This window comes from Microcebus murinus, chromosome 20 (genome assembly GCF_040939455.1).
Source record: "Microcebus murinus isolate Inina chromosome 20, M.murinus_Inina_mat1.0, whole genome shotgun sequence".
Classification (NCBI taxonomy): domain Eukaryota; kingdom Metazoa; phylum Chordata; class Mammalia; order Primates; family Cheirogaleidae; genus Microcebus; species Microcebus murinus.
Window position 1 is genome coordinate 16917255 of NC_134123.1, and position 27584 is coordinate 16944838.

Here is a 27584-nt window from a genome sequence, read left to right on the forward strand (position 1 = left end):
AACTTGTCTCTTTATTTCACGTTTTTCCTATATGCCTATGATACTAGGCATACTAGGTGCCTATGTGACTTTCTTTTCCACAAAGGTAGGCTTTTTACTTCTTTAATTAACCTTTATAGCTTTAATGTCTGGTTCAGTGGTTTCATTGTGGTGTGCATCTCCAAGAAGAGTTATTACATAGAACTAAACCTTTTATTTTTACTTATTTTTAATTTCTGAAAGGTATGATTTGAATTAGCAAAAAAAAAAAGTATGAGAAGAAAATTGAAAGATGTGGATGTCATTTCTGTCTTTTATTTTAGCTGATAATACTACTTAACATTTATTATTTATTTTTTAATTTCAAAGTATTATGGAGGTACAAATGTTTTTGGTTACATGTATTGATTTTGCTATGCTTGAGTCAAGGTTATAAGTGTGCCCATCACCCAGATAGTGTTCATTGTACCTGTTAGGTAGGTTTTGCCCAGACCCTCCTCCCCTTTTCCACCTGCTTGATTTCCACTGAGTTTCTCTTCCTTCTGTGACCATTTGTGTTCTCGATTAGTTCCAGTTTAATAATGTGTACATGGGGTGTTTTTCCCCCCATTCTTTAGATACTTTACTTAGAATGGTCTCTAGTTTCATCCAAATTGTTGCAAAGGCCTTAAGTCATCCTTCTTCATGGTTGAATAGTAGTCCATTGTGTACATATACCACAATTTATTCATCAACTGATGAATCAATGGGCACTTGGGTTGTTTCCACATCATTAAAGTTGTGAATTCTTTTTCCTTTTGGTAAATAAAATACCCAGCAGTAGGATTGCTGGATCAAATGGTAGGTCTATCTTCAGTTTTTTGAGGAATCTCCATACTGTGCTTCATAGAAGTTGTGCTAATTTGCAGTCCCACCAAAAGTATATAAGTATTCCTTTCATTCTTCATCCACACCAGTGTCTATTCTTTTGGGACATTTTAATAAAAGCCATTCTTACTGGCGTAAGGAAATATCAAATTGCAGTTTTAATTTGCATTTCCCTTATAATTAGTGATGTTGAGTATTTTGCATATGTTTAGTGGCCATTTGTCTATCTTCCTTTGAAAAGCTCCTGTTCATTATCTTTTGCCCACTTTTTAATGGGGTTGTTTGGTTTTTCATTGCTGATTTGCTTGAGTTCTGGTTATTAGCCCTTTATGGGGTATATATCTTGTGAATATTTTCTCCCATTATGTAGGTTGTCTATTAGCTCTGTTGATTATTTCCTCAGCTATGCATATATTTTTAATTTAATTAAGTTTCATTTATTTATTTTTGTTGTTGATAGATTGCCATTGAGGACTTCATAAATTCTTTGCCTAAGCTAATATCTAGAAGAATTTTGAACATTTTATTCTAGAATTCTTATGGTTTCATGTTTTACATTTAAGTCTTTTACCCACCTTAAATTAATGTTTGTGAGTGGTGACAGATACGGATTCTGTTTCAATCTTCTGCATGTGGATATCCAATTTTCCCAGCACCGTTTATTGAACAGGACATCTTTTCTCCAGAGTATATTGTCTGCTGTGTCAAAGATCAGTTGGCTGTATGTGGATGGTTTTATATCTGTGCTATCTGTTCTGTTCCATTGGTCCATATCTCTATTTTTGTGCCAATCCAATGCTGTTTTGGTAACTGTAGCCTTGCATTATAGTTTGAAGTCTGGTCATGTAATGCCTCCCAAATTGTTTCTTTTGCTTAAGATTGCTTTGGCTATCGGGCTCTTTTCTGGTTCCAAATGAAGTGTAGAATTATTTTTTCTAGGTCTGTGAAATATGATGTTGATACTTTGATGGGTATTGCATTGAATCTATAAATCACTTTGGGCAGTATGGACATTTTAACAATGTTGATTCTATCTATCCATGAGCATGCTACATTCTCCCATTTATTTGTGTTGCCTGTGATTTCTTTCCTCAGTGTTTTGTAGTTCTCTTTGTAAAAATCTTTTACCTTCTTGGTTAAGTATATTTCCAGGTATTTTATTTTAAAATGTCAGGAACTATTCCAAATAGTTGCATACATTAACACATAAAATAGACCAGGAAACTGGGGTACAATTAGGTTCAGTATCCGATGGACATTTTATACTTAGTAGAAGAGCCAAAAAATTGCTGGATTTGAATACAGGTGGTCTGACTTCTGAGGCAATACTATTAGCTATTTTCCAAGTAACTCAAAGTTCAGTCTATCCCATTTGGATTGTTGCTTTGGTGTGATGTACATTTACTAGGTTTATATTCTTCCAGCCCCTTAAGACAAAATGAGGATCACTGATACATCACATCAATTCTATGGAAAACACAGACAAACACAAACACTCAGCTTTCTGTCAATTTGGTTATCAGTTGTCTTGAATTGGTTAATATATACGTGTATTTACACATATGTATATACATATATATGCATTTATGAGAACGGCAAGAAGGAGAGAGTAGAGAGTAGCTTTGCTAAATTGCATGTGAACAATATTTGGTTTTCTATATTATGAAGTAAAGTTGTTCTTACATGTTAGATATTAATTCTATAAAACACCATTGAATTCTGAAATGCTCTTTGTGTGGATTGTTGAAAATGATCTTTTGTGACTCGTGCTTGCCCTGAGGGGGGGGGACAAAAAAGATTATGTGTTTTTAGGTCTGTTTTGCAAAGAGTTTATGATATCAACATTTCCTCTTTCCCATTTTCAGGGCAGAAGTAAATCTAGATTCCTTTTGCAAGACACAGCTTGTCACAAATGCTAGACTAAACATTCAGAAATAAAGGTGAGCTCCAGAGAGAGCACTGAGCTTCCAAAGGCCAATTTGTACACCCTGTCTTGAGAGCTATTTTCTGACAGACAACAAAAGATGCCGTTCACCAAAGAAGAGGAGCTTATTTATTTGGGTTTCCTGCAGTAGGCTTGTTTGATGTTTCTTTGACTCTTGATCTTTGTTGGAGGAAAAGAGAAAGAAAGAGAGACAGAGGAGGAAAAAGCCTATTAAATTGGTAAAGTTCTGATTCTAATTTTGGAATAAAGAACTGTTTAACCCAGCTAGAAATAAAGGTCTACTTTGGATTGCCTTTCTCTGGCTTCCTTCTCTTCCAGCTCTGCCCATTGACTCAGATCGACAATGCTGACAAAGGCAGGAAGATATTATAAGCTTTTAGTTCACTCTCACCCCTTTATGAATCTGCAGAAGAGATTAAGATTGAGTTGGTACCTCACATGTGTGCTCAGGGTACCCAGCTTAGAATTTCAGACTCTGGCTCATTATAATGGACATTTGGGCACCAACATTGTCCTGAGTGTCTAAACTCCCTTTCTTATTCCCTGGTCTCAGCCTGGTTAGTAGCACTCAGCTCTGTTTCCTTTTTTTCTTCTTTCTTTCATTCTCTCTCTCTGGTATTTATTTAGCAAATAGGTTTTAACAGTTTTTCTGCCATTATTATCTATGGAAATCACAAAGAACCATCACAGATATAATTAAGACACAATTTCCTAATAAAGATGCCATAATTTATGGAGGAACCATATGAAATATCATGTATTAGATAGTTATTGATGGTATTAGGATTTCTCTGGAAGCCCAAAGATATCTAGGACCTCTTCAGGACTGAAATATGAAAGCCATAAAAGTCCTGGTCATCCTAAATCATTGTTCTTCTCTTCACTGCTTACCTTTAAATCTGCTTTATGTTTCCTTTGTACAAATTATCTTTCTTGGTTAGTTCATGTTCGTGGCATATGTTTTCTAGGTTAAACTGCCTCTACTAAGCACATAAAACCAAGCTCATTGACAGGTTCTCAGTCATAATTCTAAATTTCCCAGTATGACAGTTTTATTGCCTCAGCTTACCTGAGATGGAAGGCCAACATATAAGGGATTTCTTAAAGAAGCTCTTCTCCCTCCCTCAACTATAATCACTTGTTCTGTCTGGTATGAATATCCTCTCCTCTACTTTTATAGTTCTGTCTTGAAGTCCTACCTCATTATCATCATCATCATCATCATAAAGATTAATTATCTGATAGAATCATGTTATGCCTCCCCCAGGACTTGCTTTCTCTCCTATTTGTAAACAGATTACTTTGGGAAGTGAAAGATAGCCACAATAAGAACCGTAGGATGCTGATGAAAGAAACTGAAGAGAACACAAAAAATGGAAAATATTCTCTGTTAATGGATCAGAATAATCAATATCATGAAAATATCCATACCACCCAAAGCATTCTACAGATTTAATGCAATCCTCATCAAAACATCAATGACATTCTTCACAGAAATAGAAAAAATAATCCTAAAATTTGTATGGGACCACAAAAGACCCAGAATAACCAAAGATATCCTGAGCACAAAGAAGAAAACTGGAGGAATCATATTACCTGATTTCAAATTATACTACAGAGCGGTAGCAACCAAAACAGCCTGGTGCTGGCATGAAAACAGACTCATAGGCCAATGGAACAGAATAGAGAACTCAGAAATAAATCCACTCATCTATAGTGAACTTATCTTTGACAAAGTTGCAAGAAAGTCTATTTGAGAAAGGACAGTCTCTTCAACAAATGGTGCTAGGAAAACTGGATATCCATAGGTAGAAGAATGAAACTAGACCTTATCTCTCTCACTATACACTAATCAAATCAAAATGTACTAAAGACTTAAATATAAGACCCAAAACTATGAAACTGCTAAAAAAAAAACTTCAGGACATTGGTTTAGGCAAGGACTTCTTCGTAATACCCCCAAAGTACAGGCAAACACAGAAAAATTGGACAAATGGTATCACATCAAGCTAAAAAACTTCTGCACAGCAAAAGAAACAATCAACAAAGTGAGGAGAAAACCCACAAAATGGGAGAAAATATTTGCAAACTACCCATTTGACAAGGGATTAATAACTAAAAAATATATAAGTAGTTCCAACATCTCAATAAGACAACATCAAATAGTCTGATTATTTACTATTATAATTGTGGATATGTCCCAATTTTCACCTACTTGATCTTGATTATCTCTTCTTTATGTGTACATGCCACTAGATTCTTGCTCTATGAGAGCTGTTGAAAAATATTCCTTTGATCTGCTATTTACTAATTGAGTACTTGCCTTTGTGAATTAGGAAGTCCACTGTGTGTATGCATTGTTTTAGGCACAAGGGAGCCAGTGGTGAATAAAACATCTTTCTAGGCTCTTTTAGAACTTACAAGATAAGGGTCGATATGAGTTATAAGCAAGAAATTACAAATCATGGATTGATCTAAGAGTCTGTCAAGTATGAAGGCAAAACTTAAGGGACATTATAATATTATACACAAGGATATACAACCTTAGCTTGGCCAAAAAAACAAAAAAATAGTGTCCCTGTGGAAATGATATTTAGGCTGAGACCTCAAGGGTGAATACAAGTCACCCATTTATTGAAAGAGAAGAGAATCAATTTGAGAAGAGGAAAAAAATGTGCAAATATGCTAAGGCTTCTTCATTCATGTGTTCACTCATTCTACAGGCATTGGCTGAGTGTCTACCTGATGGTGAACATAATTGGAGATAAGAAAACCCAGAAGAGAACAAGTTGGAAAAATCTCAACTCTTTGGAACTGAAATTTTAGTGGGGAAGGCAGATAATAGAAATATTTTTTGGAGTTTAAATTTTAGTGAAAAAGACAAACACATGAGGAAATGATGTCATTTCTGGCACTGACTTGTTCAATGAAGGGAATATATATTAGGGCCTTGTGATTGGTCATGTCAGGAGAGAATGAAGAAGGAGGAAGCCATGTAAAACAGGTGAATCTGGGGAAATCTTTCAGGGGAGATAAGTTTGAGCTCAGTGGGTGAGAATTCAGCATGCATGCGAAATTGGGAGAGGTTCGGTATGGTTAGAGAAGAGAAAACCAGGAGCAGGTAGGTGCACAATTAGTCTGGAAAGATAGATAAGACAAGATAGAGTAGGTTTTCTGGATACTAGTGAATTCTGAGCATTATCATAAGGATAATAACCAGCTATTAAAAACTATTAAATAGGAGCAGCAAATGATCAACCATATTTGCATTTTATAAAATAAAGGAAAGGTTTTCTTGTGAAGCAATAGTGGGCTGTTAAATGTCTCCTACACTGCTAATGGGAATTTAAACAATAGACACTGATCACCTATAGTATTAAGGCTGAACATGCATATAACCATTGATCCCACTCATTGATCCCACTCCTTGGTATGTTACCCAACAAAAATAAATGCATATATGCACCAAAAGAGATGTGCAAGAAATTGATGGCAACGTTATTTGTCCTGCAGCCAATCTAAAACCAAACCAAATTATCATCAAGGGTAGACTAAGTAATTAATTATATGATATTCATATAACGGAATACTTTGTAGCAATGAGAATAAATGAATTACTACGACACACAACAATGAGGAATTGGGCAAACATGACATTGAACAACGGAAGCCAGATGTATAATACCTACTGTGTAATTTAACTTATCTAAGTTTTGAATCCAGGTGTACAGTGTTTGAATTCAGGACACTGGTTGTCTTTGGGGAGAAGAATGGGAATAATTTGGGGGAGTTGTTTTCTGGGTACTGGTGATATTCTATTTCTTGGTCCAGGGAGAAGTGGGACACCTGTGAGTTTATGTTGGAATGATTCATTGAGTTGAACCATTGCAACTGGTTGCCTCTCATTGTTCATTTTATAATACCGTTAAAATTTTAATAAAACAAAGAAACCGCAACAAATATGTTAAGAGTAGTGGCAGTAGTCCAGGTGAGGACTGGTCACAGCCCAGACCATAAAGTACAAGAATAAATAAGTAGATTAAAGTGACACTATGCAGAAGTGAAGAAGCTCAGTGATTGATCAGTGAGGAATCAGGAGGTGTCAGATAATTTTTAGAATTTTTGCTTAAGTTTATTCTCCCCCTCTGTTTTGTGCAAGCTTTGTACCAAGGTATATCTGTCACTTGTTCTTATTATCCCCACTGTGCCTAGCAGTACAATGGGTTTGGAAATAATGTGCAGCAAGTGTTGAATTAATAAATAAACACCACACTTTCTGATGGGGCTGGAGGCTCTGACTTGATAGCAGAGGAGGAAGAGAAGGAAGGAAGCAGGCCGGTGAGCTGTAGCACTCTCAGTTGTTATTTCATTAGAAAAGGAAGTGAATTCTGAAATGGATTGGAACAGCCACACCGATGCCTTCTTAGGTCTCCAGGACACAGCAATGAGTCCTGACCCAGGGTGGGAGACCATCTGTTGACAATTGGCACTCATCCTGAGCCTTTTTAAAGTTTTCTGCGGAAAGCCAAGATGAAGTAAAAATAGCATTGTATTATTCTAAGTCTGACTGATGGGAACAGTTGCATAAAGGTTCCTTGTTAAGCACATCAAATGTTACCCTTTGTGTGACTTTGGTTTAGCTTTCTAGTCTGATTAAATTCCATTCACCAGCAGAGGAAGCGATTGGTATTTGTATGTCTGAAGCTGCTCAGAGTCTGGCCGTCCTAGACAATGTGGATATTTCTGGAGAGAAAAGGTGAGGAAAGCCAGGGTTTATCCACTTGGTTTACAAATGGCCATCAGGAACAAATACAAATTGTGTTGCCACGTGGAGTGCGGACTGGTTCCGGAGATCTGCCTGCATCTCATCTGAGCTGTTGCACATCAGCTCTTTAGAATTGTCCCTTCCTAAATATATACAGCTTCTAACAGTCATTTGCCAAAACATTTTTTTCTTCTTTATAGAAAGTAGAATTTTTTTTTCCTGCAATATATTAGATGCTTAACCACATTTTAAAATGTGAATATTTGGAAAAACAAATGTTTCCTTTAAAACACACACAAAAAATCTGAGGTCTGTAATTAAAAATAACTTTACAGCCTGGGGCAGTGGCTAGGCCAAGGGGTTTTGAGTAAGGCTGGCTGGGTTTTGTGCCTCTGCACTTACCATAGACATGTGACACCAGTGAAGGTATTTGAGGAAAGAGCCTTGCTTTCCTTAACTGTAAAATAATAAGAATAGTACAGATATAATACTTTATTAGTACCTCATTATTGAGATACTTCACATGTAGTGCCTAAAATGCTTCCTGGAACATAGAGCATTCCATATACACTACTGTAGTCTCGTTTATCCCTATTCTGATGCTAGATTACAATTCATATTTACATATAGTTTTGTTTTCTCCTATGCCAAAAGCCCTAACTTGTTTTACTCTGGGAAAATTATATTTGATTTTAAAGTTTTGCTTCGAGTTATTTTCTTACCACCAGCTATCAGTATTATTACTGCATGTAAGTAGATGTTGGTGTTCCTAGTCTCCAGTGCGTGGATGAAGCCACCAACCTGGCAAAGCACCTAGGAAAAGCAATTAGTTCATTTACAACACATTTAAAAATGTTGAGTAAACACTTTTGTGTCTTCTATGGGGCCTATTACACTTGAGCCTGAGAAGTACTTATTAATAATTTTTCCCTTAACATCTACTTTAAGCACTCTACATTAGCATTTCAAAATAAATCTGCGTCCAAAGGGCAGAGGGCTGGTAGGCAGAGGGTGAGGGAGGCTGACTCTCAACATTTCTTTAGAAAGTTGAAGTTCATAGATGGTTGGTTTTGGCAACTCCACTGGAAACTTGTGTTTGGATAGCTGTCTAATTCTAAACAGGTTCTGATTTTGCCCAGGATTTGGGTCTGAGACACTAAATTAGCATGACACTGTTGAAAACAAACCTACCCTGGCTAAGAGTCAGAAGACAGACTTGCCTTTATTAGCTATATGACCTTGAATTCATACCGCTTAACATTGCTGAGGCTTTGAAGGTGGGGTAGTGGTGGTGAGAGATGGGAGATTTACTGAGAGTTAAGGACAAAAGGGTTCTACTCCATGGATGTTAATTAACCCTGCCTACTCTGTTTCCTTGCACTCAAAGACATATGCAAGAGAGACAGAGATGTGCATTAAAATGCAGAATTTGCTACAAGTAGTTATCAAATCAGCTTGATCATATCAGCCACGTCCCTAACCTTATCTGTTGTGATTTTTAAACAGGAACAACTTTAGACTGGTAAGCAAATCTTACAATATAGTAGTTAAGCATATAAAGTTAGAAGTCAGATAAATGCAGGCAATACATTCCAAGATCATAGCTACATGAACGTTGGTAATTTACAAAATATTGTTGAGCCTCTGTTTCCACATGTGTAAAATGGAAAAATAATAGCTCCTACCTCAATGCATAAAAGCTCTTAGTACAACACCTAACACAAACTCAGCCTCAGTCAATTCTAGATGTTTTTTACAACTGTGAATTTCTTTCTTTTTTAAAAAAATTTTTTGAAAGATCATCTTTCTTTGTCACCCAGGCGGGAATGCAGTGGCCTGATCATAGTTCATTGCAACCTTGAACTCTTGTGCTCAACAGATCCTCCTGCCTAAGCCTCTGGAGTAGCTAGGACTACCTGGCACAATTGTGAATTATTGATGTTCTAATCAATGTGGTTATTTCTATCCATTTCGTGGTCTTTATCCATCTAGCTGGCTCCTGTGTGCTACTTTCCCTGAAATGCATTTCTGTCTGCTTGATCATTTCTAGGTCTTACACATGAAATATGATCAGTCTTTCACACCAGTATGTCTTCAGGTTCCCCAGGTCCTGAATACTTCCATCTTTTTTCTAGGTATTCTAAGTTGGGTTCCTCAGAAGTAGGTACCAAGAAAATAATCCATGGGAATATAATTAAATCAGGAACCATTTTTAGGAAAAAAAATGATGGGAGAGTGGGAAATGGGAAGTAAAGAAGGATACACAAAAATATGATACTAAACAAAGTTCCAAGGAGGGAAATGTTAGCTCGGTCCCACAGTGAGCTCTGGAGCATGGATTACCTCTAACTATATAGGTAAACTGGCTCCTTGAAAAAATTAGAATTATCCCAAACAGATGGTAAGATAACTGGCTTTATCTATCATTTATTGACTGAGGGCTGCTCCCAGGTATTTGAAAGTCTCTGTGTATTAATACTAAGACAAGGTAGCTACAGATAGCCTGAGGGAAGGCTGCCTACCAAGAAGCACAGGTGCTAGCTGTTGTGAGTGAAGATAAACTTGAAACTGATGTGCAAAAACAAGGTAAAGGGAATCACACACAGGCAGAGCACTGACAGCACCTACCATAATAATAATACTAGTATTAACACCCCAGCAAAAGGTTTCCATGAACATAGTACTCTGCCCTGAGAACTTTCATCACCATCTCATTTAGCTGGGAAAAGAATATCAGAGCCATTGTGAAGATTAATATCATTTAACATTCATGAATATGTACATTCACATGTAGACATGAATGTCTTTATGTTTAACAAAACATTCCATGATATTTGGTTTTATCACATGAAAGCAGGTCATTTAATGGTAGTTACACAACTTTGTGCCAATGTGCTTTATAGAAAAAAAGGAAAAGAAAAAAAAACCTTTGATAAAAATGTATTTTTATCTTAAATATTTAATCTCTTTTGAGTCAAGACAGCTTCAGTCATCACTGGATGCCGGTCAGGTGGGAGAGGGCTGTGGGAGGGTGAGTAAACTCACAACTAAAGGATGCAGAGCACACTATATGGGGGGAGGGCACACTTGTAGCTCTGGCTTGGGTGAGGCAAAGGCATTATATGCTAGCAAAATGTTTGTACCCCCATAATATACTGAAATTAAAAAAAAAAAAAAAAGAAATGTGCAGGTATATGTTGCATAGAAAAATCCCAAAGAAGTGAAAAGAGAACTCTTACCTTTTGTCTGAGCTTTAAGGGACACGTTTTTCTGACATTTTAGCACATGGTAGTTGCTGTAATGGTGCATATTAGAGCTTGTTCTCAATAATATCACATAAAATGTTGATTTTCATTCCACACGTAAAGAGTTGGATAGAGAATACCTGAATTTCTGCCATGCATTCCTCTCTCTGCAGCTTATGCTAATCAGTTGAGCCTCTCACAAGGTATGGATCACACATGGATATGGGTGCAATGGACCTCAGAGTTTCCCATTTATCAGTTCTTAGAATGGGGAAAGAGTTGAGAAACATCTATATTCCTGATGTTTATTGACTCTGACATGCAAATAAACAAACTGAAGTAATTAGGGTCATACAAAGCCCCCATGGCCATCAGCCCATCACCTCCCATCATGGGAAAAGAGAACCAGATAGTGGGGTCATCTTCTTGACTCCTGGAACCACAGGCTGATTTTCTTTATATTTGAGTTAAGATGTTTGGTTGCCTGGATACAGCTGAGCTTGTGAAAAAATGTCACTGAGCTTCTGTCATGATGGACATTTTATTACCGTGATTTATAGATGGATTATCTGTGAAAATGTCTCTGGTTTTAATCATGCCCCCTGCAGGAAATGGCCTGTTCTTGTTGGTTTGTTTCAGTGACAGGTCCAGATACTCTGATATTTTATAACAGTTGGCAGATGCTTTACTGCACATGATATCCATCCTCCAGAAAGAATTAGTTAACTTCTAATAGCATTAACCTCAGGATGTGTATTCTACCCACCCCCTCAATTTTATGTCAGATTCTTCCTTCTGGGGCATCAAACTCCCCTTGGTTTTCCATTCTGTTTTCTTCTAATTCTGTTTCAAGAAGGAAGCAATCAGCAACAACAAATTGCTTCCATAGTGCTCCACATATGGGAATCAGTCTCTGATGTTTCACAACAAATGGATTTCAAATACAGAATTGGGGAAGATGTGTGGTTTCCTTTGTTTTGTGGTTCCACAAGAGGAAAGTGATGTTTCACTAGAGTGCCTGGAATCGATTGTATTATTACCATCAGTTTATTGCATCTGTATCCCGTGCCAGTAGTTTTACCTGGATGGTCCCTTGTTCTCAAACAAAGGAGATCTTTGAAATAGTGATCATCTTCTCCACTCAAAGTCACTCAGTGGATAATTTAAGTGACATAGTTAAGTGACATGAGTGAGATTCCATCCAGGTTTCTAGGATACAAGTCTTCACTTATTTTCATCACTCCATTGCTTCCTAAAGTTTGTTTCACAAAACACTAGTCCTGTGTGATCTCCAACCCTCATTCTTCCACCCCTAGAAAGATTAAAAAATAAATCTCTGAAAAATTGTCTTGAGGATTCACTGTATACAATCATATTCTGAAGGTTATGGGAGGGCTCTACTTTCTCTATATAATTCTGTTTAACTGATTTTTTCCCAAAATTCAGTTAACCATGAAATATATGTTTAATTAGCACCTATTAACAGAGCTTTATAGATAAGGTTTGGATAAAAAAAAAAAAAAAGACTAGATTATGTTTCAGTGCCTATATTCATGGGTCCTCCACCCTTTTTTTGAGTGTGTAATATTAGTAAAATACATGCCCGCTAGAATTTCTTCCTTTCTTTCTCTGGAATACTATTCTCTTCCCCTTCTTTCTCTCTTCTCCAGCTCCTTATCTTGTTGTTCTTCTCCTTCTTCTGTCTTGTGACCATGATCATCATCATCTTTTTTTCTTCACCTTTAGTTGAGCATCAATGCCATGCAAGTGCCTCACTTTCCCTCACATCATGCTAATTATGACCATCAGAGATATTAAATACTCTAAGATCTCAGAGCTAGGATGTGACTGAGCAGACAGTCAACTCTCTCAGTTACACTTACATTTTGGCCATGAGCTCACAAGAAAGTATGCCTAGGCATTATCTGATCCTATTCCATGCCTTGTTCTTAGAAAATTGTGTCTTTGAGGATTTAAGAGCTGACATTCAAGCTTCAGAGTGAAATAGCGGTAGAGGAACGATGAGCATCTAGGTCTTCTGATTCTCAGGCTAGGTCTATTTCCAGACAGATCTGACTGGCACTTTTGGCAACACATCAAAAAGGTTTTCCACCACTCCTTCTCATTTTGTGAGTAAAATATGTGAATCAGGTCAGCTAGCTTGCAATACACTCAGCACCCTAATGCGTTTTGTAACTAAATGGAAACTCCACTTTTAATTAAGTAACATTAATTAGCATATCAGTTGCTCTAACTCATTACAAACAAATTGGACCAAAAATCTGACCATATGAGCATGAAATAAGCACTATTAAATTTCTATTTGGGTAGAGATTCCACTAAACTGCTGGTTCTAGTATCAAAAACAAACTTATTCTTTATGAAGATTTAGATTGGAATCAATATGAAAAGCTGGCTCTAGTTTTCATTTAGTGTATTCTTCTCATCTCTGTGGAATTGTTTGATGGCCTGAATGGTAATTAAATAACACTGAATACACCTTACATTCAACTATAAAATTTTGTCAAACATAAAAATATTTTAATATTTGAACATTGAACATCGAAAATATCTTAATATTTGAAGATTTGCAAGATTCAAGATTTTCTTTAGGAATGAAAAAGAGACTATAGTCACTCTCCTTTTGGGGGGTGGGGCACACAAATAGGATATATATAAATTTGACCTAAATTGGAGGTGTGATCATTTTCAGGTATTAATATTCCAATTTTTAGAGGAAATTAAGTGTGCTTCTTACAAAAGTAATTCCCTCTAGTCTTGCAAGATTATTTTTGGATTATAAGGGGCGTCTGTTGCTAAAAGGTAGTAAAATGGACAAGCAATGCTAATTTGTATGACCCACTCAGATGGTGACCGGTCCATAAATAAATAAATAGAATACAGATTTGCCATTATAGCATGATTCCAAACAATATGGGGCATATTTGGTTTATTAAAACATGTATCAGGATGCAGTAAAGGAAATAGAATACATATGTTTTGAAGTCTAGAGATCTGAGTTTAAAACTTACTTCTCTGCTGTTTATCCTTTAGTAAGGATATTAATCTCTGTGAGCCTTTAAATATTTTCCTCTGGAATTTGCAAAGAGATTGCAATTGCTCCCTTACAGTTTTTCCCAGTACATTAAAGATAACTGATAAAAAGGTTCTAATACATCACACAGTAGCAACTTAACACAAGGGATGGTGTTACAATATCTTGTAATTGACATTTGCATGAAAATGACAGTACATGACCAGGTTTGGTTCCCAGTGGGTTAGGAAATTAGTACAGAAGAGGCTATGGTTAGAAGTTCTGAGGGTCTTTGGTTATGTCTGCTTCTTAGAGCTGGAGTAGAAAATTGATACCTAAGGATGTCTCAAGATACTTTATTCATGGGCTTTAATCTCATTGGTGCTAATCAAATTGGAAATGATGCATCATTTTTAAGCTATTACAATTACTTGTGAATAAATCTATGATTTATGAAACCATAGTTGTTACAGATACCTTGTCATGGAATAAATTGAGCTGAAAATGAATGGTACCCGCAAGTTATCATCTTTCAAATGGAGCCAAAGCAGGACAATATATGAAAATATCATGAGATGGTTTGGCTATGTGATCTTTGCCAATATATTGATGCTCTGAGATTTCTAGCTTCTTTATATACCAAGTGGTGCTAATAAAGGAAATAATGCATGGACATTTATGTCTGAACCTATGACATAGCTATGTATATGTTATTGTTTTATATGCAGATATATGAATATATTTTTATTAGTGTACACACACACACTCACATAACCACTCTTCAGAAAATAATAATTGCTGTAAAAGAGTTATTATATACTAAATTAAAATCTGTGTCTGTGTTCTCAAAATATATCAGCAGAATATCAGATTAATATCCCCCTTCTGTTTGCCAAGATGACAATAATCATACACCAAAGATGCAGAGTCCTTAAAATTAGTCATAGAAAATGAGGAAAAAAAGAATAAGAACTTTGCAGCAATATGGAGGAGATTCTTCTACCAGTCAGATACAGTCGTGTTCTCCTATCCAGCCTTCTTTCTCATGACGTCTTCACTAACATAAGTTAATGATATTGACTCCTTTCTCATGATCAAGATCACTCTGCTGAAGATCACTGGAAATGCCCCTTTGGTCCAGAGAATCCAGTAAACCTAACCGACCTTGCAGTGGCTTCTTGGGAATTGTCTCTTATATCTTAGTAGTTTGCAGGTCCCTGTCATTGGAAAACTGAATTTTCTATTATAGTGGCATACTTAGTTTTTATTGTGAGAATGAGTAACACAGTGGATATCTCTGCTTGCTTTTTATTTTGAGATATCATGTTAGAAAATGGTGCAAATGTCACATAACCAGATATATTAAACATGAATACACACAGACACATGCCAAAAAAAAAAAATCCATGTTTCTTTACTGATGCCCCTTGAAATATCCTATGTTCAGCCATGTTGAAATTTTTTTAAGCAGTAAAACTTTTTTTCATACCTATTAAAATTGCAATACAAATGCATGGGAAATGTATCTTTGCCACATAGGATTTTCTTCTATTCCTGGAATTAGTCTGAATTCTCACAGAGTCAGTATAATTATACAGAAGGCATGTATGAATGTATGAGACTCTGATTATCCACACATGTTGAAGATTTCTAAACAACACGTGCACGTGTTGCCTCTATGTGGCAACACAGAGGGAGGAAATTCTCTCTTACAAGGAGATGGGAAGACAAGAAATGGTAATCATCTAAAGGAAGAAAGAGTGAATGAAACATCTCAGCTCCCCTGTAAAAACTCAGGCAGTTTTGTCATATCGGTTCTTAATATTTCAGTAATGTCTAAAGTGAACTGACCCACTATTGGCTAAGCACAATGAGCCTTGCAGTCATCCCATAATCATCTTTTATTTCACTTTTGCACCTTTTAATATTGTATTATAGAAGGAAGTAGCTATAGTGGCTACAAGCTCTACAGAGCTCAGATTCTAAAGTCAAGCAAAACTTTTTTTTTTTTTACATCCTGGAACTAATTGCCAATATTTTAAAACCTCTACATTCAGCAATGTCTCCTTCTCAGCAAAAAGAATTGCCCAAAACATCCTACCTGACAAATGATTATGGGTTAAATCACAAACTCATTTTACATCTAAATCTTCATCTTTTGTCTTATTATGCTCTGTTTTATAGTAAAAGTGAACAATAATACAATTACTGATATATTAAATAAGAACATAAGTCTAAAGTCCTTAATATGGATCCTGGCATTGGTCAAAGATTCTTTAATGGTAAGTAGTGCTGATAGTGGAAGTAGTATTAGAGACATGGTAGTAATATTGGTGTTACAGACATTTTTCTTTAGTTCTCAACGTTTTTGAAAATGTTCCCAGACACTAATTTAAATTGTTAGTTTAAGAAACCAGAACATGGTGGTTCTGATGGTGCTCAAAAGTGTGTGGTGGCTCACACCTGTAATCCCAGCACTTTGGGAGACTAAGATGGGAGGATCACTTGAGGCCAAGAGTGTAGGACCAGCCTGGATGACATAGAAAGACTTTGTATCTACAAAAAAAAATAAGCCAGGCATTATGGCATGTACCTATAGTTCCAGCTACTGGGGAAGCTGAGGGAGGAGGGTGCCTTGAGCCCAGGAGTTTGAGGTTGCAGTGAGCTGTGATGATGCCACTGCACTCTAGCCCAGGTGACAGGTCAAGATGCCTACCTCCTCTCCCAAAAGAACAAAAAGAAATCAGGTGGACAATGCAACAGTTTTCCCCCAAATCAGCCTCTGTTATAATAAGACAAAAAGGGGAAAGATGATACTGACCAAGCATAGATAAAAGGGGCTACAAGCTTTAGAGGACACCAAATGAACAAATTAAATAGTACTCAAAGTAAATACAACTGAAATGGTGAGGATTTAAAAAAAGATACTTGTACCATTAGAAGGCTATTTTTAAAGACCTATGGGTTATTAATTTGGCAATGAGAAATCAGAGGGAACAAAAGATCTGGCTGCAACTATGTGCAACCTCAGTAAATTCAGTCATAGCTCATATTAATATGGGAAGCACATTAAAGAGCAACAGAAGTTAATTGGTTCCAATACAAAGAGTGCTATGACCAGCAGATTTATCCAAAGATACATTGTGCTACCTTAGATGGCAGAAAGTCTCCAACAGTAAAGTTATTCATGAAGTTAAATATTCATTGTTCATAGATCAAATGGAGGAAAAAACATATATGGCAGAACAAACTTTCAATGCCAAGATGGCCTTTTAGGCAGGCCTGATGGGTTTGCTTCTGGTGAACACTAGTCAAGTCTACCTGAAGATGATTACATATTCTTGTGCTCTAATTTCCCAATAAAACCAACTGAAACTGCATTTTCAAATACTAATTATAATCTTAGACTCATAGAATTTTGAGGCAGAAAGGGAACCTCAGAAATAATATAGACCAGCCTCCACAGGGAGGTTTCCCATCCCAGCTGTCTGGTTCAGAAGGTCAAAAAGAAGCCAGAGGCTATGCCCTGGCTCTATAAGACAAAGTGCCTGATCCATTAATAAGGTCTGCAGTGGTCCAAGAGTTGAGCAGGGTGAATGACTTCTTTATGTGCATGTAACATCTTTGCATGGTCTCTGCTGCTTTCTTACTTCTTAAGTGAGGCTCAAAAAATGTCAGAGTTTCCCAGTAGCAAAGCCTAGGTCATGGAAGGGGGCATTCGATGTCATCCATGATATACAACGAATAAATTGACTCTATGCAACATTTATGCTGAGCTTTGTTAGCTCTTTCTTTAGTTTACATGCACCATATGTACAGAACCTAAACTCAAATGTTCTAATTACATTCTTGAATGGCTCTAGAGTAATGTCACTTCCTTGGCACATATCTGCCAAGCACTGTTCTATGCACTTTCTGACCTTATTTGGATTATGTAATCATCATAACAGTTGTATAAGGTATGTTTCTATTTCGATAACTCCCACTTTACAGATAAAGAAACTAGACCTAAAGAGGCTAAATGCCTTGGTTAAGGACCATGTAAGTGGTAGAGCTAGAATCTGAACCCCAGAAGCCTGGACCCAGAGGCCATGGTTGGAACTACTCCATTGCTTTGCCTCTTTGGGATGTTTGTAAGATTTGCACATAAATGATTAGTGACAGAGCCTCTTTAGGATATCTTAAAGATGTCCCTGGATGTCCCAGCAGAATTTGCCTGGCCATTCCAATATTGTACTTCCCTTACAACATGTGAACTATCAGAGACAGAGATGTCTACAGACCACTTGGAAGAGTCTGTGGATCATTATGAAAATAGCTTGAAGAAGGGAAAGAGAAATAAATTTCTCAGCCTCTTCAAGTCCAATAAAGATTCTCGTGAGGAAACAAGGCACATAAGGCTGAAAACCCATCCTAGAATTCTTCTAGAATTAATGAAGGGAAATGGAGGCAGAATGGCGTGTACACTCTCTTCTTTTTGTATGCACTCATTTCCTTAAGAAGGACTTCTCTTTTTGACCCACTGGGCCATGAACGTTATATTTTTTAAGTTCTTAACAGAAATTAGCAAAATAAGCAGTTTAGAATAAAACAAAATTCTTTATAAAGGACGCATGCCTTAACCACAGCATTCTTCCAAATTGTATGCAACATGCTAATTACAATGAACCCCAGGTTTTGTTAAGTATAGGCTTTTAATGAAAGAAACATAGTCATAAGACTAACTGCAGCTGTTAAGGAAAAAATATAAAAGGTTGAAATAATAGGGTGGACTAGAAAATAAAGAGAAAAATAAAATCTGCTTGCAGTAAGATTTGTGAACCCGTGCCAGCACAGTCAGAGGGAGGAGGAAAGGCTCCAAACCCAGTGCTCCCGCATGGTTTGAGTTCAGTATTTGCACATGTGTGCTTATGTGAGGACATACAGTCCTCAACTTTGGCAGCGCCCATCAGCAAGTCAAACCCATAGGGAACTTAAGCCTAAAACAGAGAAACCTTCCTCATTCAAAAAGCAGTGGCTTCAAGGCTATGAGAAGTTCAGCCTCATGTATTATAATAAAAATTATGAAGGATTTTTTTTAAGTGTGTCCTGACTTGGAAAACATGGTAGGGACACCAATGCCATCAGAAGGAGGTGGGTCAAGGAAATTTTTATGGAAGATGCAACAAGGCTAAAAAATGATATAAAAGCAGAGGTGTTTACTTGCAATGACCACTTGGGCTTGGACATATAACCAGAAAGCGTCTTCCCTTTCCCTCTTATGGTTGCAACACTCTTGAGGCCTCTACACCCTCTTCAATCTCTTCTTTCCCCTTTCCTTTACCTCATCCACTTTTGTTCCTCCAGAGTGTTTACCGTTATCAGAAACTCCTTGGTCACGTATACAGTTATTTGATAATATCTTTCTTCCCCAATAAAACGTCAGCTTTGTAAAAGCTAGAACTTTGTCTACCATATGGATTGCATACTCCCAGTACCACGAATGATGCCTGACTTGTAGTGGGTTTTGGATGAGATTTTGAATGAATGAATGCCACTCATAGGAATGGTCTCCAGTGGGAATTCCAACAGATGTAGAGCTTTGCATTGTAGGAAGAGCAGGGTTATGTGGCAAGAACTCGGCAGCCTTGACAGGACTAGCATCAATGAGTAGGCTCATGTCTCAGAGACAAGGAAGAATCTCAGCTATCACACAAAGGAAAACAAAATATCCAGATGAGATTCACGGTCAGGATGATCTGTTACTTCTCACCCTCTTTTTCCAGTAAGTTACTTACTTAACATTTATTGAGCAATTACTACATGCTATGTATTAGATACTTTTGAAACAATGCCCGATCACACGACCCAAGGAACTTGTGGTCTAGTGAGAAAGACAAACATGTGATAGGGCAATAAGAGCACAGAGGGGAGATTTGGATGATGTCGGGCAAGGGTAGATGCTGAAAGCATCCCTGAGCTACATAATTAAACCTTCTCAAAATCTTATTAGCAGGGAAGTCCTTGGAGTATGGAATAAGGACCAGGTCACAAGCAGAAGAATCAGTTATCTGAATTGCAGGGAATTAGGGAGTAGAGAGCTTCATAGCTCTTTACCAGAAGGTCATTTTCCTTTTTAAAAAATTTTTGGAAGGGGAGTTGAATTAGCATAGGGTGAATTGGCTCTAAAGTACAGAACTGCGCTTTCCAATATGATAGTCATTAATCACATGTAGTGATTTTAAATTAAATTTTCATTAATTAAATTGAATTAAATTAAAACTTCTGCCCCTCACTTCAAGTGTTCAGTAGCCATATGTAGCTAGTGGTTACCATATTGGACAGCACAAATATAGGCTAGTGTCATTATCACAGAAAGCTCTATTAAACAGTGTTTGTTTAATACTATAGAGTATTACTTATACTCTGCCTTTCTTTACTTGTCTAAGGTCAAATGACCATGTATCTATGGCGCACAGTTTGCAAAATTCTCTAATGTTATTTATTCATTGATTCATTCATCCATTGACTCGAAAAACAGTTAAGTGTCTATTGTGTACTAGCTACTGTTCTATGATTTGGAGACACAAAAATGGATATGGCCAATCTGGCAGCTGTCCTCATGGAGTATTCAGCCTTTGGGTGAGGCAGACAATAAATAAGTAAACACATCTAAATATGATATAATTTTAGGTAGTAACAGAGAGTATAAAAAACTACAGTGTTGTTAGTTAAAATTAGGTCAAGTGTATCCACCCAATGTCCTGATCTCTTCTTCCTAGAAATGATATCAAGTGACACCAAAAATAAAATATTTTTCTTTTGGTCAGTTGCTAAAACAAATGCCATTTCTTTCAAGACCTGAATATTGTACATGTTCCTTTAATAACCTCAATGATCATTCTTTTCTATCCAAATAACAGGGCAAGTGATCTCATAAAAGCTTTTATTTTGATTTTCTGGGTTTGTGACTCTATTGGTAAAAAGTATGACAAAGAAAAACAAGTTAACTGACATTTAGTTAACTATTTGCTTAATCATTATTGAAAAGCAGATCCAGATGACCTAGGAAGATCTAGGGATACTATATCTTTATCTGGGCTTTGTGCCACTTTTCCACTCTGGATTGGGGAAATAGCATGTACATGTTTCAACCTGTAAATAAAGGTCAGTCCCAGAAAATGCACAACTTTGTCAATTATATAATCTCATCATCAACTAGGAAGGAGAGAAGAGAGGGTTAAACAGCATAATCTCTGATTAGATGGCATCACTTAGCTTTAATGTGAGCTTTTGCTTTATAGGAGCATTATCTTGTAATAATGTTAGCTTAAAAACTGTAATATTCATAATGAGTGAGATGCGCACCATCTGGGGGATGGTCATGTTGGAAACTCAGACTTGTGGGGGGAAGGAGTAAAGGGCATTTATTGAAACCTTAAAATCTGTACCCCCATAATATGCCGAAATAAAAAAAAAGAAAAAAAAAGCTGTAATATTTACTAAACTTCAAAATTTTAGGAAGAGTTTTGCCCTAGACATTGTACTGTAAATGACCCTTTAAGATTTAACTTACTATCATTTTATTAAAATATAATATTACAGAACATGTTGAAACAATTATTTAAATCATAGAATCCTTTGAAATTAAAATTCACCACTTGGTTTAGTAGAAAAAACATGGACTATGAAGTCAGGCCCCAAACAAGCCTTACTCCAAGCATCGTTTGTTCAACTTAGTAGAGATTTCACGAGTGCTTATTTCACCGTTTGTTCACCCCTAGCTAAGCATGGTTTATGTTTATTTGCTTAAACAAGATTGGGCTTTTCTTTTAAAGTTGGTAACAATTGAGATTTAATCTTGGGTTTGGAATACATCTACTTTTCTTCTAATGCAGAAAATCTCACAGCAGTTAAATATTAAATGTCACAGCTAGAAGTAAAATGAACAATTATTTATCATCTCTATTTCTGTAGAGTATCAATGTGGGCTGATTTAAATTCAGCAACTTGCTCAATGCACAGGCTGATGTTTGATACTTTTTAATGAGGTTGTACAATCCATCCAGTGTCCTTTCCTTGATGACCTAAGATGGGATACATTCCTCTCAGGTCTCATTTATAAGAAAATTGTTCCTTTGATACATTTAGAATCCAGTCATCTGCTTGAGAGCAATTCTATCATTGTCACCTGTCAGAGCAGAACCAAAACAAATCCTTAATCCTAAACATTGCTTTCAGTAGTTGTGTGTATAGGAAAACTTCTCATGTCTATTCTTTTGATTGGTTCAGGCTGTGTCTCTGTTTCTCCACGAGGAAATAGGCAAGAACTAATTTTAGCTGGTGTAGCTACTTGGCTCAGTCAGTCATGGTCAGAAGCAGGTCTGCAGTGGGTAGAATTGATTAGTGCTGGTTCCTTGAAGCAGAAAAAGTTCTCCCCACTGTTCCACCTATTTTTATAAATGACTTCCTAAGCTGAGTTTGTCTAAAAATTTCTGAGAAATGGGGGTACAGACAAGGAATCACATTGCTTATTAACATATCACATGCATGAGTTTAAAAAAATATATGGTACAGAGGCAATTACAGTAGTACCTGAATGATCTGTTGGATGTGTGTACATGCATACACTCACATATATATGTATGATTAAGTGGTTTAAATTATGTCTATATATTATATCTATATTTAATCATTATGTATGCATATATTTGAGTATATATATGATTAAATTGTCTATGTATGATTTAAGTTGTGTAAGTTGTTTATGTGCTCACTACTCATTACCTTACTTGTTTATATTATTCACTCATAAATAGAAGGAGTAGTGTAATATTAATGGTAAGGGTTAAACAAGGTAAACCTAGGCCCTGCCATTACAAAAGTGACTTAAAGAGCCTACTAGGTGCCAGTCTTCTCCCAAGCAGCTTATATCGAAAGAGTACATGCCTTTTCCTGGTGCATGTCCCTGAAGATGAAATTCATCTTCATGCATTTCTTTAAAGAGTTTAAAGGAAGAGGCTACCAGGGTTTTCTTGAAAATGGGATGTGTAAATAATTTAGGCGATTGTCAGTGATGAGACCACATAGAGCTAGTGAAACAGACTACAGCACAGGACCTGCTTTCTCTCCTGGAGCTTGTTTTTTAGTGACTGGGAAGGAGGGAGGGACCTCTAACTGTGTGGTTATTTACCTCCTGATGCTAAGCGTCTCAACCTCTATACAATGTACGCTGTTTTTATTGGCATTAGAAGAATAAACTTCAGTACCTATGAATTATTCTCTCTCATTTACTTACAAGACAAAATCTTCAAGTTCCTGGAGATTGAGATTGCTAACGTCTTTTAATGGAGCACTTTGAAGATGTTTTGGTAAATGGAAACGATCACTTCCACAATCAAGCTAGTAGAGGAATGCCATCAGGAATGCCTCAACTATAAAACGATGCTGTGTTGTCTATAGTTTGAGTTATTAAATTATGTATCCTGAAAGTCGAAGTTATTACAATAACAGAATTGTTGAGATTATACTTTACAAAAACAATTTCTTAGAGTTACCTTTGTTTTGGATTCTTTTTTTTTTTTTTCTGTTGAGCCATGAGGAAGTTGGAATACTTTTGATTAAATAAGAGACTACATGGTATAGTGTGTTGAAGCCAGAAAGAAGTAATTTACTCTACAACTTGCTAAGTGGTGGGCTATGGGCACTCTCAGCCTAACTCTTTGAATATGTAATGTATGTTATATATAAATTGTATGAATTAATATGATAATATGTAAATTATGTATGTACATAGTATATAACAGTATGTACATAGCATATAACAGTATATATTATATATGCATTGTATAATATGTGACATAAAAATAGTTGTTGACTTAAACAATAGCAATGAGTGGAGTTATCAAATCCAAAACCACTCTAGGACAGGCAGTTACATTTAAATTGCAGGAAAACTATGGAAACATTTTTAGTATAAATATCTCTCATGTAATATTTGGAATATACTTAAAATAATTTATTGCTTATCTGAAATTCAAATTTAATTTAATGTCCTCTATTTTAACTGGTAGCCTTAGTATGAAAGTCATTTAAGAGAACTCTCATAGGAACTCATTTTAGCTTTATTTCTTTCTCCTTGGATATTAGTATATATTAGAATAATAGTGTTATGTTTATAGTTAACAGTTTTTGTAGGCAAATATCCTGGGTTCAAATCTTCACCCAAATATCCTGGGTTCAAATCTTCACCCTTATCAGCCAGGTAAACTTAGATAATGTATTTGACCTCTCATTGTTCCCATTTTCTTATATTTAAAATGAGAATGATAATATAACTGACTTCATATAGTTGTAGTATAAATTAAATATAAGTTAATATATGTAAAATGTTTAGAATCTGCCTTTTACACGAGCTCTTATTAGTGTACCTAATACCCTCTCCAATTTTTAGAACAGATAATACACACAATAAATGTTAAATGGAGAGAGAGAGAGAGAGAGGGAGGACATGCAGGGGAGGGAGAAAGAGAAAAGATTCACCTAGAGTATCAGAAAGTACTAGAGAAAATAGATTCTCATTCAATTATGTGAATAACCACCCTCTCTCACAAGCATGTAAAGTTGGTTGTAGAAATGATAGGCAAATTTTGTTTTGTTTTGTTTTGGTTTTTATTCCACAGAGAACTAGCATCAAAGTTGTTCTAAGAAAAAAAAAAAAAAAAAAAACTCCCAAGATCTTATTCACATAAATACATTTGGAAAAGAATTCATCTCTCTGCTTATGTGCAAATAAAAAGATGTGCAATGATGACACATTTCAGAAATAAATTTGAAGAGAATTGTTTCATACGCTTTCATGACGGGACCTTAGGGAAGGAGAATCTACTCAGTAATTAAATCACTTGTTGCCCTCATGCATTGGTAGATCTATGAAGATGTCACTTCAGGGAATTTAATGACTACTCTCCCAGGGGGCCACTTCTCTTTGGGGAATCTGAAGCTTTCCTTAAAGAGGTCATTTGCTCCATAGATTCTGAGAGTGATTGCACCAGTGACAGGCTTTCTTGTTATTTTAAGACATGTGGCACACCTTTCATTTATTCACATATGGAAGTCAAGTTGAATTTGTTTGATGGATGTAGTTATATTTTAAATGTTTCAGAATAATGATTTCAGAGACATCTTTGAAAAAAAAGTAAAAATAATGGAATGGAAACTAGTGCTATTTTTATGGTCTTGAATGCAGCCATCAGACCTACGTATTATTAACATTGTCTAGAGGACAAAACAAGGGACCTGCCTGGCCAGTAAGGGCACCTATTTAGCAAATGCTGCAAGTCTCTCTTACCAGAGAGTGTGAGACTGTGGATCAGACTGTCAAAATTACCTTGTCTGTCATTTTAGGATGGAGCATAGAAGTGAATAACAAGAAGATATGACATCAAATAAGGATTGGTGAACCAAGAACGGACATAAAGGGACAGTATCCAGAGCAGGTACCTGAGGGAAAGGCATATTTTCCATCCTGAAGTTGGGGGGGGGGTGGTAGGGAAACATCTTCAGTTTGGTTTTGTCAGCAGCCAATATGAGGCTAGATGCATTGTCAGGCTAGACAGGCTAGGTGCATTGTCAGAAATAGATTTTTTTCCCCACTTCTCTTGTCTCATATTCATTTTCCTGGGTAGGGAAATACTTGATAGGAGTTGCATTGTGGGTGGGTTGGAACAACAGGCCATGGAACCAAGTAGACTGGGAATCAATACAGACTCTGAAATATAGCACCTCAGAAAGTTTACTTAACCAATTTCTACCTTGTTTCCTTCATTTGTAAGGAAAAAAAAAGGAAAAAAAGTGATTACAACACTGTTTCCTAAGTGTTTGATGCCAAATATAACACAAAATAAACTCAAATAATGCAAGTTGCTATGACTGTCAGAGGCATTATTTAAATTCCTACCACTTTTCATAGCATCCTTCTCAACCTATATATATAGTTGGTATTAAACAAATGTTTATACAGTTTTTTCTACAATGAATCCTTGTCTACATGTCTTGGAACTCACAATTTATATAAAATGTACCCTTCACAACATTGCATAAAGTTCATCAGAACAGTGAAATGCACATTACTGGATTTTCATTAGTATAAATCTTCATAATTCAAAATGTCAATGGGAATGTAAAAGCAAGTAAATACTGAAAGGACTATGAAAGGAATAGGTGAAAAATGGTAAAATTCTCCGTAACTGAAAACTTGTTCAAACAGGAAGATTATTTTAATCCACCATAATCAGAAAGACTTGTGTTTTCCATTTATCCAAATGGATATGTCCACATACACAGTAGATCCTCCCCATTCAGATGGTGCCCACTTTGTAAAGCAACTGGATTACATAAAAGAGGAAATCTGTGACCAAGGAACAGTGAAAAGGACATGGGTCTGTGAGAAGCTTAAAAATTTTAGAAAGAAGCTTGCAGTTAATCTGTTACAAACCAATTTTCTCCCAGCATCACATGTTAAACCATGGCTTCACACGACTTCCACTGTCACCTCCACATTTAAGACACCTCCCCTGGGCTAACTGCGATAAGTAGTCAGGTTGTTGATAGTACCTTGCAAACTCTGGGAAAATATTTGTGTAATGAAGATAATCATTCATCAACATTCTGAACTGCATTGATCACAGCAAACAACAAAGATGAGAAATCCATCTTAATGGCCAGAAAGAGATAGTGGTAGATTACTTTTAAATATGGCAGAAAATGCTGTGTAGATTTCTGCTCTTTGAACAGGAATTTAAATATGGAGACATTGTCATCTATGGAAGACTTTGCCAGTGAGGGGAAGAGGAAATATATATGTGGCACAAAATGATAGTGAATTAGTTCTAACTTAGATTGTTAGAATTTAAATTGGTAAATAACTTTGTATACAACTGTCCAAAATCTATTCTAATAATATTAAATAAGTTAGTGATTAGGACTGAAGTTGAATACAAATCGTATATATTTGAGTGTTTTGATTCTCCTAAAATTATACTGTAAATCTGAGAATTTACGGAAGATTCTTAGCCTAAATTTTATAGATCATGAGTTGATTATTAAATTTAAAAACATATATTTGCTAATTAGACAAGTCTATATACAACTTCTTATAATTCCTTTAGAGTACAAGAAGGTCCTTAATTTCTATTAACTTGTAGAGAACAACAAGAACAACTGTATTCTAACATTTCTCTTTTTTAGGCAGTGAAAACAATAAACTTACTTTGCTTTTCTTTCTGTCAAGGACAAAATATGAAAAGACAATACATTTATATCAGAGAATTGATGGCATTTATAACATTAGCCACTTTTAGATTGCCTTCATTATAATTTTATCCTCAATTATCCTATATTGGATTGTGCTTAAAAATTTAAGCAAAAGTCTCATTATTTTGGAGACAGGCAGAACATGAATCCTTTATCAATAATGAAAAATATAATGTCTGAAAATTTTCTTCCATTCAGAATGAACTGCAATATTTTTTTCTACCATAAACAATACACATTTTAAAAAAACATTCTTTTAGTTTGGAAATAGCTATTTCCTTAAAAATATACAATATTTTGCTGTATTTTTTATTTTTACTTAAATTCTTTGGCTCTCCCATTTCTTATTATAAAAACTACAAACAGGAGCGAGAGCCCTGGGAATCCATGGAGAGGAGGTGGGAGTGAAGTGAAGACAAAAGTGGGATGAGCTGCTCAGCAGGACCAGAAGTAATT

The 27584-nt window shown here is 36.0% G+C and overlaps 1 long non-coding RNA gene across 1 annotated transcript in view; it reads left to right on the forward strand.

Annotated features, from left to right (window-relative positions):
* The window catches only part of LOC105864830 (uncharacterized), a 526685-nt gene that overhangs the window by 448718 nt on the left and 50383 nt on the right, over nucleotides 1-27584 (forward strand). The window contains exon 4 of the long non-coding RNA XR_012913635.1: nucleotides 25221-25312. This is a non-coding gene — a long non-coding RNA (uncharacterized LOC105864830). The remainder of the gene's footprint in view (nucleotides 1-25220; nucleotides 25313-27584) is intronic.